We start from the raw sequence: 11748 nt of genomic DNA on the forward strand, positions 1-11748 counted from the left end.
AAAACACAACTTTATCTCTTTGGGACATCTTCCTTAATCCTCCAAGTCAAAAGTGAATATCTTTCCTGTGTATTTCCATAGTATCCTATCCTTCCTTTATTAAATACAGACATTTGGTATTGAAACTTATTGATTGTTGATCTGTATCCTCCATTATATTATAAGCTGTTTGAGAGTAAATACAATGTCTTATTCACCTTTATTTGATTGGCATTTAGCACGGTATCAGGCCCACATAGGATATTTCTTTTTTTAAAGTTTTGAATATTGAATTAATCCCTTCACCTTTCCTGTTGATGAGGACAGGTGAGTACATATTAGCTCCTTTCACTAACCTAAAATTGACCACACTTGTATATTACATGTTTCAAATGGTTCTCAATGAATTTATATGTTTCATCATACTTTTCTTGTTTATCCATTTTGTAAGGTCTCAACACTTTTTGTCATATTTTCTTCTGCTGAGGGTGGTCCTTGGTATAGACAAGTGCCCCTCTATAGAACCTAAGTGAGTAAGATAGTAGTGGAGAAAACCTCGGTAAGTTCAAGCAAGCCCATATTATTACTCCAAATTAATGCACTTGCACTTTATAAAGTTGAAACTATATATTTGCTCCCAGCTTTAATTTAACCTAATTTCTCTAATTTCTCCTCTCATACACTTAGAATACTTAAATTTTATAAATATAGATCACTGATCTACTTCTTTTGAGAATTATAAATAGTTGTTAGCTTTTTGTTTTGGGTTGGTTTTTTTGTTTGTTTTGTTTTATTTTTTGTTTTGGCATTTCAGAATCATCTGGACTGTAACTTCCAACTTTCCTGATGGGAGGAGTAACATCTGTCTGCTGGTTCACTGTGATTAGTAATCCATTTTATATCTAGCATGAAACCAGTAGGGTTGGCTAAATATTTTACTGGGAAAGGCAACTCTTCTCCTTTGGCATAATCTTTGCAAAAACAATAGTGGGAGAAAATGCAGATTGTAAAGAAGAGGTCAGTATCTTATCCCTTATAATTCTTGGTGTCAGAGTCACAGAAGGAGATAAATGGCATAGTCAAATTGAGCAATTTGGGAAGAACTTAATAAAGGTACTGTTTACAAAACCATGTTCATAATCACAGAGTAGGGCCAGTGCAGCACTCTGGTGATATAACAGCAGGGCACAAAGAGGGAGAAAGGTGATCAGAACCAGCAGACAGACAGAGATGTGAGGAGAGATTCACATTACCACCAACAGATTCAACCTACTCATAGTGTAACCACAGAAAGTGAGTTTATTCACTCCTCTCTCTTCTTCTAGTACCCAGCCAGTGTTCCTGCAAGGCCACGTATGACTAGAATCCAGAGAATGAACAAGGAAGGCCATTGAGCTAATTCTTATAGACCTGCTTCCTGTGTAGAGAGTGGCAGAGAAGGCTGGACAATAGATCTGGAAGGCCCAGCAGAAGTTCACCTACACAGTCTAGTTTCCAGCTGAGTGCCCAACCTACTATTGCTAAGTAAACTTTAAATTCATAGGAAGCCATCACAATGAGCTCTGGCTAAGCTGTCACTCACCCAGCTCTAGGACCTTTTACTGAATTCAATTTTTTTTTAGAGTTGAGGTAGATGTATGGTTTCATTGGCTCCTACCATCATCTAGAATTTTTATGTGGTTGCAGTTATAACTCCTCACCCTATTATGTAGTCCCATAAATATGTGATTTCCCCCAAGGAAATGGGTTATTCTCTCAGTGGACCCTAACTTTAACATCTGCTCACTAGAGTGAAAGTTCCATGAGGGAAGGATTAATATTAGATATATTTTTACAGTTTAACCTCCTCTCTCAGTAAGGAGTCAATAAATCTTTTTAAATGAAAATCAATATGAAATTGCTATACTCCATTTTTTCCATCTTTGACAATGAGAAGAATTCACCCTAATAAAATATCCTTGCATTTGTTCAAGTGTGGCCAAACTTCTCTCTACCTCTCTATTAAGGCCTCTGTATTAACACATATTTCTTATAAAATAGAATTGGAGATAAAGATTACATGCTGAGGACCTGTATTGGGAGGTTCAATCCCAGGGTGACAAGGGTGAGGGAAGGGAGAAGATAAATCAAATAAAGGGTATGTATTTCCAAATTACCTAAAGTTCTTCTAGAAAGCATAGCATAATGCAATCTTTTGGAACATGCATGAAATGTTGGTCAGAGCCTTGGGGCCTTTCCAACGGTTGCCTAGGGAAAGAAAGGAGAAGAAATTATCTTCAGACTTCTTGCTTTTGTCCCCTTTCTTCTCAGTGACTCATGATTAACTGCAGGCATATTGACTTTTCCATAAACTTCCAGGTTGTGTCAATTAGACACTTTAGAAAGCTGCTAGGGAACCAGGTCCCATGTCCTATAATATGATCCTTTATCTGAGTCCAGGGTGATGAGGAAGCCAGAGACTCCTTAGATCTGTATATGTTTGGCTTGGGCTCGTTCACTGCTAAAGGTTTCACTGTATTGGAGCCAAAGGAAGCCAACACAGAAACTGACCTTCATCCTGGGGGTAGCAAAGATGGGTGGCAGTGTTGGCAGATGAGGTAACATGGTTTTCTATTAAGCAAACGGTTCAAGGATCAGAGATGAGTTATTTATCAATTAATTGTAGAACAAACTTAATCTGGGGAACATCGTACATTATGCCATTCAGATCTACACACATACTCTCAGGATATTCGGCTGTACAGTAAAATAAAGGCACTGGTTAAATGCTTTACTTCTTCCTTGAAGGAGGAGGTACAAGTCCAATCCTTTAAAATGCTGAAGGAAGATACCAAATCTGAAAGGCATTTGTAATCACAACTTTATATCCCCTTCCTTGAAATTCTCTTCCCTTGGACAGGCTACCCTCCTAGAATCACTCGTTCTAATATCTATGTATAAATTTGGCCTATTTTGAACTGGCATAAGGATTAGTCAACAAAATCAGTACCATTTTCAAGAATAAGCTCTAGAGATTAGGTATATTTTATCTTATTCTTGCAAGAGAAAAATAACAAACGATAGCACATCTCTGTGATAGGTGTTCCAATGGCCAATACTCTAAATGGAATGGTACTACTAAAGTACTCTTTGTTCATTTCCCTACAGAATTCTTCCAAAGTTACAGGAAAACTCGACACTGAGCCCCCTAACAATTATACTAACAGCTGTGTCCATGAAACAATTATCTTCATGAAAAATCACATCATGAAGGAAATAAGAAGCAATTTTGAGATTCACCTATTTCCTAAGATTCCTGACTTCATTATTTTTAAAATTCTTTTTTTTTATAAGCTCATCGAAATGTTTCATTCTTTATATTTTTGTATTTTATACATTGGTTTAATTGTTCTAGTTTTTCAGCATATGCAGTGTGCCATAAAAAATTTTCTAGGAAAAGAAGTACTCTTTTCTTTCTCTTTCTTTTCATTGTACTCTGTCTTGAAACGAATTCGATTTAATCCAAATGGAGGTAATTCCAAAACTCCATTAAAACTATTACAATCATGACCTGTGTCTTCACTGATGGTCTCACCTCACCTTATCTGGAAATATCAGATGTAGGTAATGGGATTGATGGTTTCTTTCTTTTCAAAATATTTTTTTTTCACTTGACTCCTAGGACACAACACATTCCTGGTTTTATTTTTACTTCAAGAGCACTTACGTTCAGTATCATGGACAGTTCCTGCTCTTTGACAACTTTCTCATAGAGTGTTTCTTTTTTGTCAGCTCTTCTCTTTTGTCTTTCTCTTCACCCATATACTGAGGTTAACTCATTCAATCTCATTTTTAAAAAATAGGGAAGTGGGAGGAGTGCCTGAGTGGCTCAGTCAGCTATGCATCGGACTCTTGATCTCAGCTCAAGTCTTGATCTCAGGGGCATGAGTTCAGGCCCCACATTGGGCTTTGTGCTGGGTGTGAGGCCTACTTTAAAATTTAAAAAAAAAAAAAAAGTACTGTTCATAGTCTTACAACTTCTAAATTTATATCCCTAGTCTGGACTTTTTATCTTGAACTGCATACCCATATATACAATCGCCTTCCCACATTTCTACTTCATAAATAAAAGATGTCTCACACATTATCTGCCCTGGAAACAATTATTTTTTTTCTCCATCTAAAAGCCTTCCTTCCTCAGTTTTCCTCAATAAACTCCACTGTTCCTTCAGGTAGTCAGGCTAAAGAAATAACAATCCTCTTTAATTCTTCTTTTTCTTCGAAACATAGTATTCAATCCATAAACAAATATGCATGTATTAAGCTTCAAACAATATCGTGGATCACCATTTCTTAACACTACCATGGCCACTATACTGATCCAGGGCACCACCCTGTCTTCCTTGGACTACAGCACTGAGTTTATAATCTTGCTGCACTAAAGTATATCCTCCATTCAGCAGTCAGTGATCCTTTTAAACCCAAATCAGATTTTTTGTCCCCCTGCTCTCAGCACTTCAATAGCTCCCATAATACTTAGAACGAATCCAAAGCCCCTAGCTACTCCTCAAGTCATTTCTTTCCACATCCCTCTCATGATGCTGGAGTCACACTGGCCTCTTTACTCTTTTGGTGCCTGTCTAGGAAACTCCTATACTTCAGGGCTTCACTCCTGTCAACGCTGTAAAGATCTTCCCTCACATGGCTATTTCCTCTCATAAATGAAATATCAATTTCTCAGATAGGCATTCCCTCAACACCCTATCATTATCCTCAGTCACTTTGTATTTCCTTTTCCTGCTCATTAGTCCTAATGGTTCAATATGTTCAAGAAAAATTACGATTACTTAACATTTAGTATTTTTTAGTGGTTTATTTTCTCTCCCTTTCACTGTAAGTTGTGAAAAGATAAACTGTTCCTGACACATAGAAGTGTTTGGTAAATATTTGTTAGATGGATAAATAATTTTCATTTGCTGAGTTCACTGATAGCATGGCATCCTGGGATACTGTTTGAAGAACTTGTTCATTGTCACTTTTGCTTGAGTTATGTCTTATCAAAGCAAAGTCTCACCAAAGAAATTCTAATAGTCATTGCTAGCTAGCATGGTGATCTTCCTTAACCCATTAAACCTCTTATAAAACAATAGTATGCCAAATTTCCTTTTACAAAAAAGGTAGAAACCCCTCTTTTTGTCATTGATACCATTCTTTATCCGAACAGAGAAACATGACTCATGCCACCTCCTTCTTTCCTAAGATGTTGGCAAATAAGTAAAAGTTGATTTTTTTTTCTTACTTTTCTTGTCTTACTAAATTTTCTATGTTACCTCTCTCTTCTATGGCCTTTAATTGATACAGAAGAAATTTAACTGACTACATTATGTATTTTAAAACTATTACATGACAGTAAGATCAACCATGAATCAGCTTCTAACTAGAGAATTTTCTTATAGGTGTCCAAGTATTTTCTTACTGAACATTTGAAGCACATTACTAAGCACATTTTAAACCTAGTTGTTTTTGTCACACTTTATTAACACTACATGGAAGTTTCAGAAAATTTTCATTTTTGTCAAATATGTGTAAATCAATTCAAATCAATGCAGTAGAGAGATTTATTTAAAGAAATTGTACAGTGAATCTCCTTTAAAGACTTATTTTATTAAGTGAATCACCACTTCCTTAAACATCTCATTTTAAATTCCGGATTTTTATTTATTAGGTTTACTTATCATAGGTTTCCCTGCTTCTCCTATTTTAGCCAAAATAGAACATATATCCTATATATATATATACACACACACATATAGGACATATATATATAGGATATATATATACATATATATATATATATGTATATATATATAGGACATATATATATATATATAGGACATATATATATATATAGTACATATATATATGTGTGTATATATATATATAGAGAGAGAGAGAGAGAGAGAGAAGACTCAAGGCATGCATGTATATGCATATACATATATATGCATGCCTTGAGTCTTCTCTAAGAAATAAAGACATTTTTTACAGTTTGATTAATGTATCATCTCAAATTGATTCCATAACTAGCACATCTCTGTGACTGAGTTCTCCTGAGAGGGTAATCCTTTGGTCATAAGTTCTCAATCATCATTATCTGACCTAATTAACCCCCTCCCACAAAATTGGGTTTTCTTAATTTTACTTTTACAATTTGTTATGTTAAAGTTTAAGCATATACAAAAGCAAACTAACATTTTTATCTATAGCCTGTCGTTTCTCAGCCTTAGTGGTATTGACAATTTTTATTTAATAATACTTCATGTGTGGTTGGAAGGAGAGAAGACTATCCTGTGCATTTTAGCATGTTTAATAGGAACCATGGCCTCTATCTCTTAATGCCAGTAGTCTCTGTCCCCTATTCATGACAATTAGAAATATTTCCAGACTTTGCCAGATGTCCACTGGGGAACAGAGTGGGACAGGCAGGGGACAGGCATAGAGAACTGGAGAGAGAGTATCCCAAGCAGTGGCAGTGCAGAACCTGAATTGGGGCTCGAACTCATGAACCGTGAGACCACGAAAACAAGAATCAGGCACTTAACTGACTGAACCACCCAGGCACCCCAATAATTTCTCTTTATCATTATATAGTCAGTCTCTTTTTCAAATCCAATTATGTCATAAATGCCATGATTTTCTTTGTGTATTCTTCATGTTCTGTCTCCTTCCTCATATATGTGTGTGTGGGGGGGGAATGTGTGTACAAATAAGGTAAACATAATTAATTTTAAGACTTTTTAATGAATTATAATTGACATACAATATCTTATTAGTTTCAGGTGTATATCATAGTGATTCAATATTTTTATACATTGCAAATGATCCTTACAACAGGTCTAGTTACCATCTGTCACTGTACAGTTATTATAATACCCTTGACCATATTCTCTGTGCTGTAAATTATACTTTTAAGATGCTTTAAATCTTTAGATTTAACTTTCAACATTCTCTTGGTTTTCCTTGTCAGTTTTATATTGAAGAAATTGCTTAATTTGTTTCCTTTAGAATTTCCCAAAGACTGGATTTGTTAAATGCATCACCAAAGTGTAGGTGATTCTGTTGTCCTCGGTATTTCCTGGTAGTTGGATCTAGAGGTGTGACCAAATTCAAGTTCAAAGTCGTATGATAAGATGATTTTCAGAGTTTTGTATCCCTCCAGCACAAGGTACGGGATGCTTGAGTGTATCTCTTTATGGAATGTTAGGGGTTATTGATGCTCAATGATCCTTTAGTTCATGAAAGGTGCAAAATGATGATGTTCTTTCTATTATTCCTCTATCAATATATTAGCTGGAAGAGTTCTATAAATAGAAACTTCCCTCATTTCCTATTGAACATTCAACTGCTCAGGGGTGGAGATTATACATAAAAGACAAGATGAATAATTAATTTTTCTAGTTTATTGACTGGTTTAAAAATAATAACTAAGTTGACTAGAATATTTCACTTGTGATATATTAGGTTTTTTATATTGTTATTTTTATGTAATCATAGATTTAACCATGTTTGATGTATTTCAATCTATTGTATTCATTACTGTCTTTTAATACTTAAAGATTTCCTTACTTTTTCCAGTAGGTTCCCTGCAAACTGACTCCAGAATTCTTTTGACATGACCCAAGAGTCTTTGAAAACTTCTTTTTTTTTTTTAGAATATACATATAAATGAGATCACATGGTAGTTGTCTTGTCTGTTTCTAATGCCTCAGTCATCTTTCCAAGAATACAAGAGCATAAATTCTTATTACAACAAAAAGAATGGTTTGGTATGTATTCAATTTTCCTCTTATCTGAAAGGCATAAGATGTATAACATTTACAAGTCATTGTTTACTTTAAAAAAAAATCTCAAAATATGCTGATGAAAATTACTAGCTCTGTGAATTTACCAAACTACTTAATCTCTTCAAGCTTCTTTTCTTGTCTCCAAAATGAGCATATAATGTTGATTTTTTTTTAAGATATCAAGATGCTTTAACTTACCAGTGGATTTTATCATTCCATGTATCAGGGTATTTTCCAGTGCATAGACGCAATAAATAATTTTAGCTAGTAGTATTATTCTCTTTTTCTAATTGATCTCCATCTGTAAGGAAAACCTATCTCTTTCCTCTCAAAACTATAAAAGGTATAATTATTTTGGTGGTAGACATTGTATTACCTGTCTGCCCCATAGTAATTTTTTTTCTGCAACACAGAAACCACAGATGTATGAGATTACTATGGAAAGGATGAAAAGCTGCAGTATACAGGAATGATATCTGATCATTCTTTTCTCTCTTGTTCCTAACATCACCTATTATCTTGTTTACTTTCCTTTTCTACTGCTGTGCACTGACAGTTTCAATGATTCTTTCATAATAACTTCCCAAACCCTCTTCCTGGTCAGTGTGCTGAATAATTCCTCCATTTAGCACCTACTCCCTTGGCTTTATTTTCATCTCCTAGAGAAATGAAAATTTGTCTTGGACTCTAGCAGCCATCTGCCTGTCTGTATTATAAACCAGATGACTTGTCACAAGAATCTTTGGGGAGGAATAGAGTGGTTGTGATTTTTGAGTCTAAGACTATTATGCCAATTTAAATGGGTGAGACCACTTGCCCTGTATTCTTACTTATTCCATCAGTACGAGTACTCTGAATTTTTGCAGACTGCGAAAGACTCTCTGGTTGAGTGGCACCTTTAGGAAAACCAATATCTCAGTTCAGAGATTCCACTGCTGAGAAAGAACAAAAAAATAAAATAAAAAATAATAAATAATAAAAAAAAAGATTTTAAAAACCAAAACCAAAAGAAAACAAACCTAATACCTGTCTTTATGGGGATTCAGCACATGCCTTGTTCTCAGCTATGCACCAGCTAAACAGATTTAATTGCCTTTTCCTATGTCAAAAATCAGCCTGTCCAGAGGGACGCAATACGAGCAGCTTGTACAGGAACATTTTATGCTGTATCTGTTCCTGGAGCATTGGTGCTTGTGTTTCCAGGGCCGTCAGTTAAGCATATTTTTTTCTCCAGCACATATTCATTAAGACACAGTTGCCAACTTCATTGCCACTGCATTTTTTATTATATACATTAGTTCTGGTTGAAGGACAATTTAGGAATGTTTTTATGGGGAATAAAGAAGACCTTTGTCTTGAAAATTTTTCTATCATTTATTACATTATGCTAGCAAGACAAAATGACTTTGTGCTCCTAATGAACACTCTTATCTGCATGTAACTTAGTCTGATCCTTTGAATACCCTTTTTGAATAATGTTCTATTACCACATTGTTCATACACACCTCAAATTATATTTATTGGCCTTGCATTGAAGATATATTACTAAATATTAGACAATGGGGGTGGGAATATGCAGCAAGTGACCAAAAGGATTTTATGACAAAAGGAGATGTAGATCCACTAAAAAAGTCAGTCAAACTCTGTCCAGATGGTCATAGGGGTGGAAACAGGGAATGCTCAAGAAAGAGAAAAAGTGAAGGGGGGGGGGGGGAGGAGAGATCATGTCTATGAATAAAACAGGTATTGTATGAGGATCCCTTTAAATATAGCTGATAGTCTTCCAGTCCTGCCTCCATGAACTCTGTCCTAATCCCAAGACAGCAGAAAAAAAGAAATACTGCTAAGTGATAGATTGTGACCTAAATTTGGTTACAGGACAGCATCCAACCTTAAAACAATGAATAATGATGCACATGAGTGATCATGTGTCAAAAATTACAGAGCACATGCACACATTTAAATTCCTTGAGTGGTGAATCACATGATATACTCAGAATTTGTTGGTTACTATATGGTAGTGACCAGGAACTTCCACAGAACTGTCACAGAAAGGTCAGAGGAAAAGGACAGCACTAGGATGTTTGGTTTTTGAGGATATATGAAAAATTGTATAGCTCCTAGGACATTTTCTCTCATCTGAGTCATGCTATTGCAGAGCAGACTCCAAGACCGCTATAAGCATGAACGTGGCTTATTAGGAAGTGTTCTTGGCATCAATACATGTGAAAGAGAAGGAAAGGAAACAGGAGAGGCAGAAAGAGGAATTCAGCTGTGATATAATACCAACAGACACCACAGCTGACCCTACGGTAGGTTCCAAACATAAGCTGATGCTTTATAGTTATATGGAGTTGGGTTGAGAGGTATGGCTGTTGATAATCCCCAACCAATGTGAGCAGTGAAGGGCTTGTGACCTTGGATAAGACAACTCTCTTCAGCTCAGGCATTGCCCTAAGGAGTCTGGCAGCTGTGGGGTTTAGTTCTGGACAGCACATCAAGCAGATGGGGAGATTCTGGGCACTGCATCACATCTTATGCAACAGTGGAAATGATGATAGTTTTCTCAAAGTGTTGTTATGATAATTAAATTTAATCAACCGACTTCAGGGCATATGGCATGGGCTCAGTAAATAATATTTAAATTCTTCTTTCTTAAAATATCAAGTAACAGTTTTGAAATCTTTTGATATGTATAAAATGGGATTTTTGCTATCTTACATTTCTAGCCTCTTGGAGTAAGAACCAAATTTTCATTAATAATTTTTTCACCTAACCATTACAACAACTATAATATAGGTATTATGTGATTCCATTTTACAGGAACTTGAGACTCAGATTAGAAATATTTGCAAAAATTATTTGTACAAAATATTTGTAAAGAAATGTAGCACTAATCAGGTATAAAGAACCAAAGGTTTTATATAACAACTTTTTTTTTTCTATACCAGAATGACAAGACTTGTGATCAGAAGATCTGGGTTAATCATGAACCTTCCCTTTATGAGCTTTATGATCTGGGCAAACTACACTTTTTGATTCTCATCCCTTATTTATAGGCATAACTTGCATTTTCAGGCTCTGTGAGTCATGTTAATGAGGGCTGCCTCCAACTACAGGTGAGGTATGAAGAGATACTTTAAAAACAAAGTAAAGAATCACGGGAAGTACATTCAGTGGTAAGGGAGTCTTCAAATAGTATCTGAAAATAGCTTACTATGATTAGAGCAAACAATGTCAGGACATGAGCTTCCAGAGAGAAGTAAGAATGAGTAGTAAAGAAATAGAGCCTTTTATGCCCTGATATGAAACTTAGACTTGAAGTTATAGACAATGATGACTCATTCAAGGTTGAGTAGAAGGGTAGCTATATGAATATTGAGTTTTGGGACTATCACTCTAGAAGCAGGTGGGTACTAAAAAAGACGAGAAACACCTGGAGGTAGAAACTCTATTCAGAATACCAGGTTAGAAGTATTGAGAGATTAAGAGGGGAAAAATATGATAGTGTATATAAAGAGAAGCATTTAATTAAAGAAATATTAAAGAGATAAAATAAATATGACTTAGTAAAACTCACCATTTATTGATTTACTTAACAAAATATTTTCTAGTACTCTCTCTGTTACAATAACTTTGTGAATACATGAAGGTTTCTCCATGGTTGGGTAGAGGAAAATATATAAAACAATTTCTAATTGTTACTAATATTTTGAAGAAAACAAGAAGCACGAATACATTAAATTCTTATTCTGCTACTTTGCGATCTTTATTGACTGCCTTAAAAAGAACTTCTGTGTATTCCCCCTTTTTTCCTCTTCTTTGACTTTCTCATTTACTTTGATATATTTTATCCAGAATTATTATGTGTATTAATTCTACTTTCAAAGTAATGCCATGGGCTAAAAGAAATTAATCCCATAATTTCTATGGCTTAACTTAATAA

General features: G+C 35.1%; 1 long non-coding RNA gene across 1 annotated transcript in view; it reads right to left on the reverse strand.

The window, feature by feature from the left end:
• The window catches only part of LOC128313892 (uncharacterized), a 102543-nt gene extending 96857 nt beyond the window's left edge, over nucleotides 1–5686 (reverse strand). Inside the window, exon 1 of the long non-coding RNA XR_008294968.1 lies at nucleotides 2136–5686. This is a non-coding gene — a long non-coding RNA (uncharacterized LOC128313892). The remainder of the gene's footprint in view (nucleotides 1–2135) is intronic.
• Between the last annotated feature and the right edge of the window lie 6062 nt (nucleotides 5687–11748).

This window comes from Acinonyx jubatus, chromosome C1, assembly GCF_027475565.1.
Source record: "Acinonyx jubatus isolate Ajub_Pintada_27869175 chromosome C1, VMU_Ajub_asm_v1.0, whole genome shotgun sequence".
In the NCBI taxonomy this organism is placed as follows: domain Eukaryota; kingdom Metazoa; phylum Chordata; class Mammalia; order Carnivora; family Felidae; genus Acinonyx; species Acinonyx jubatus.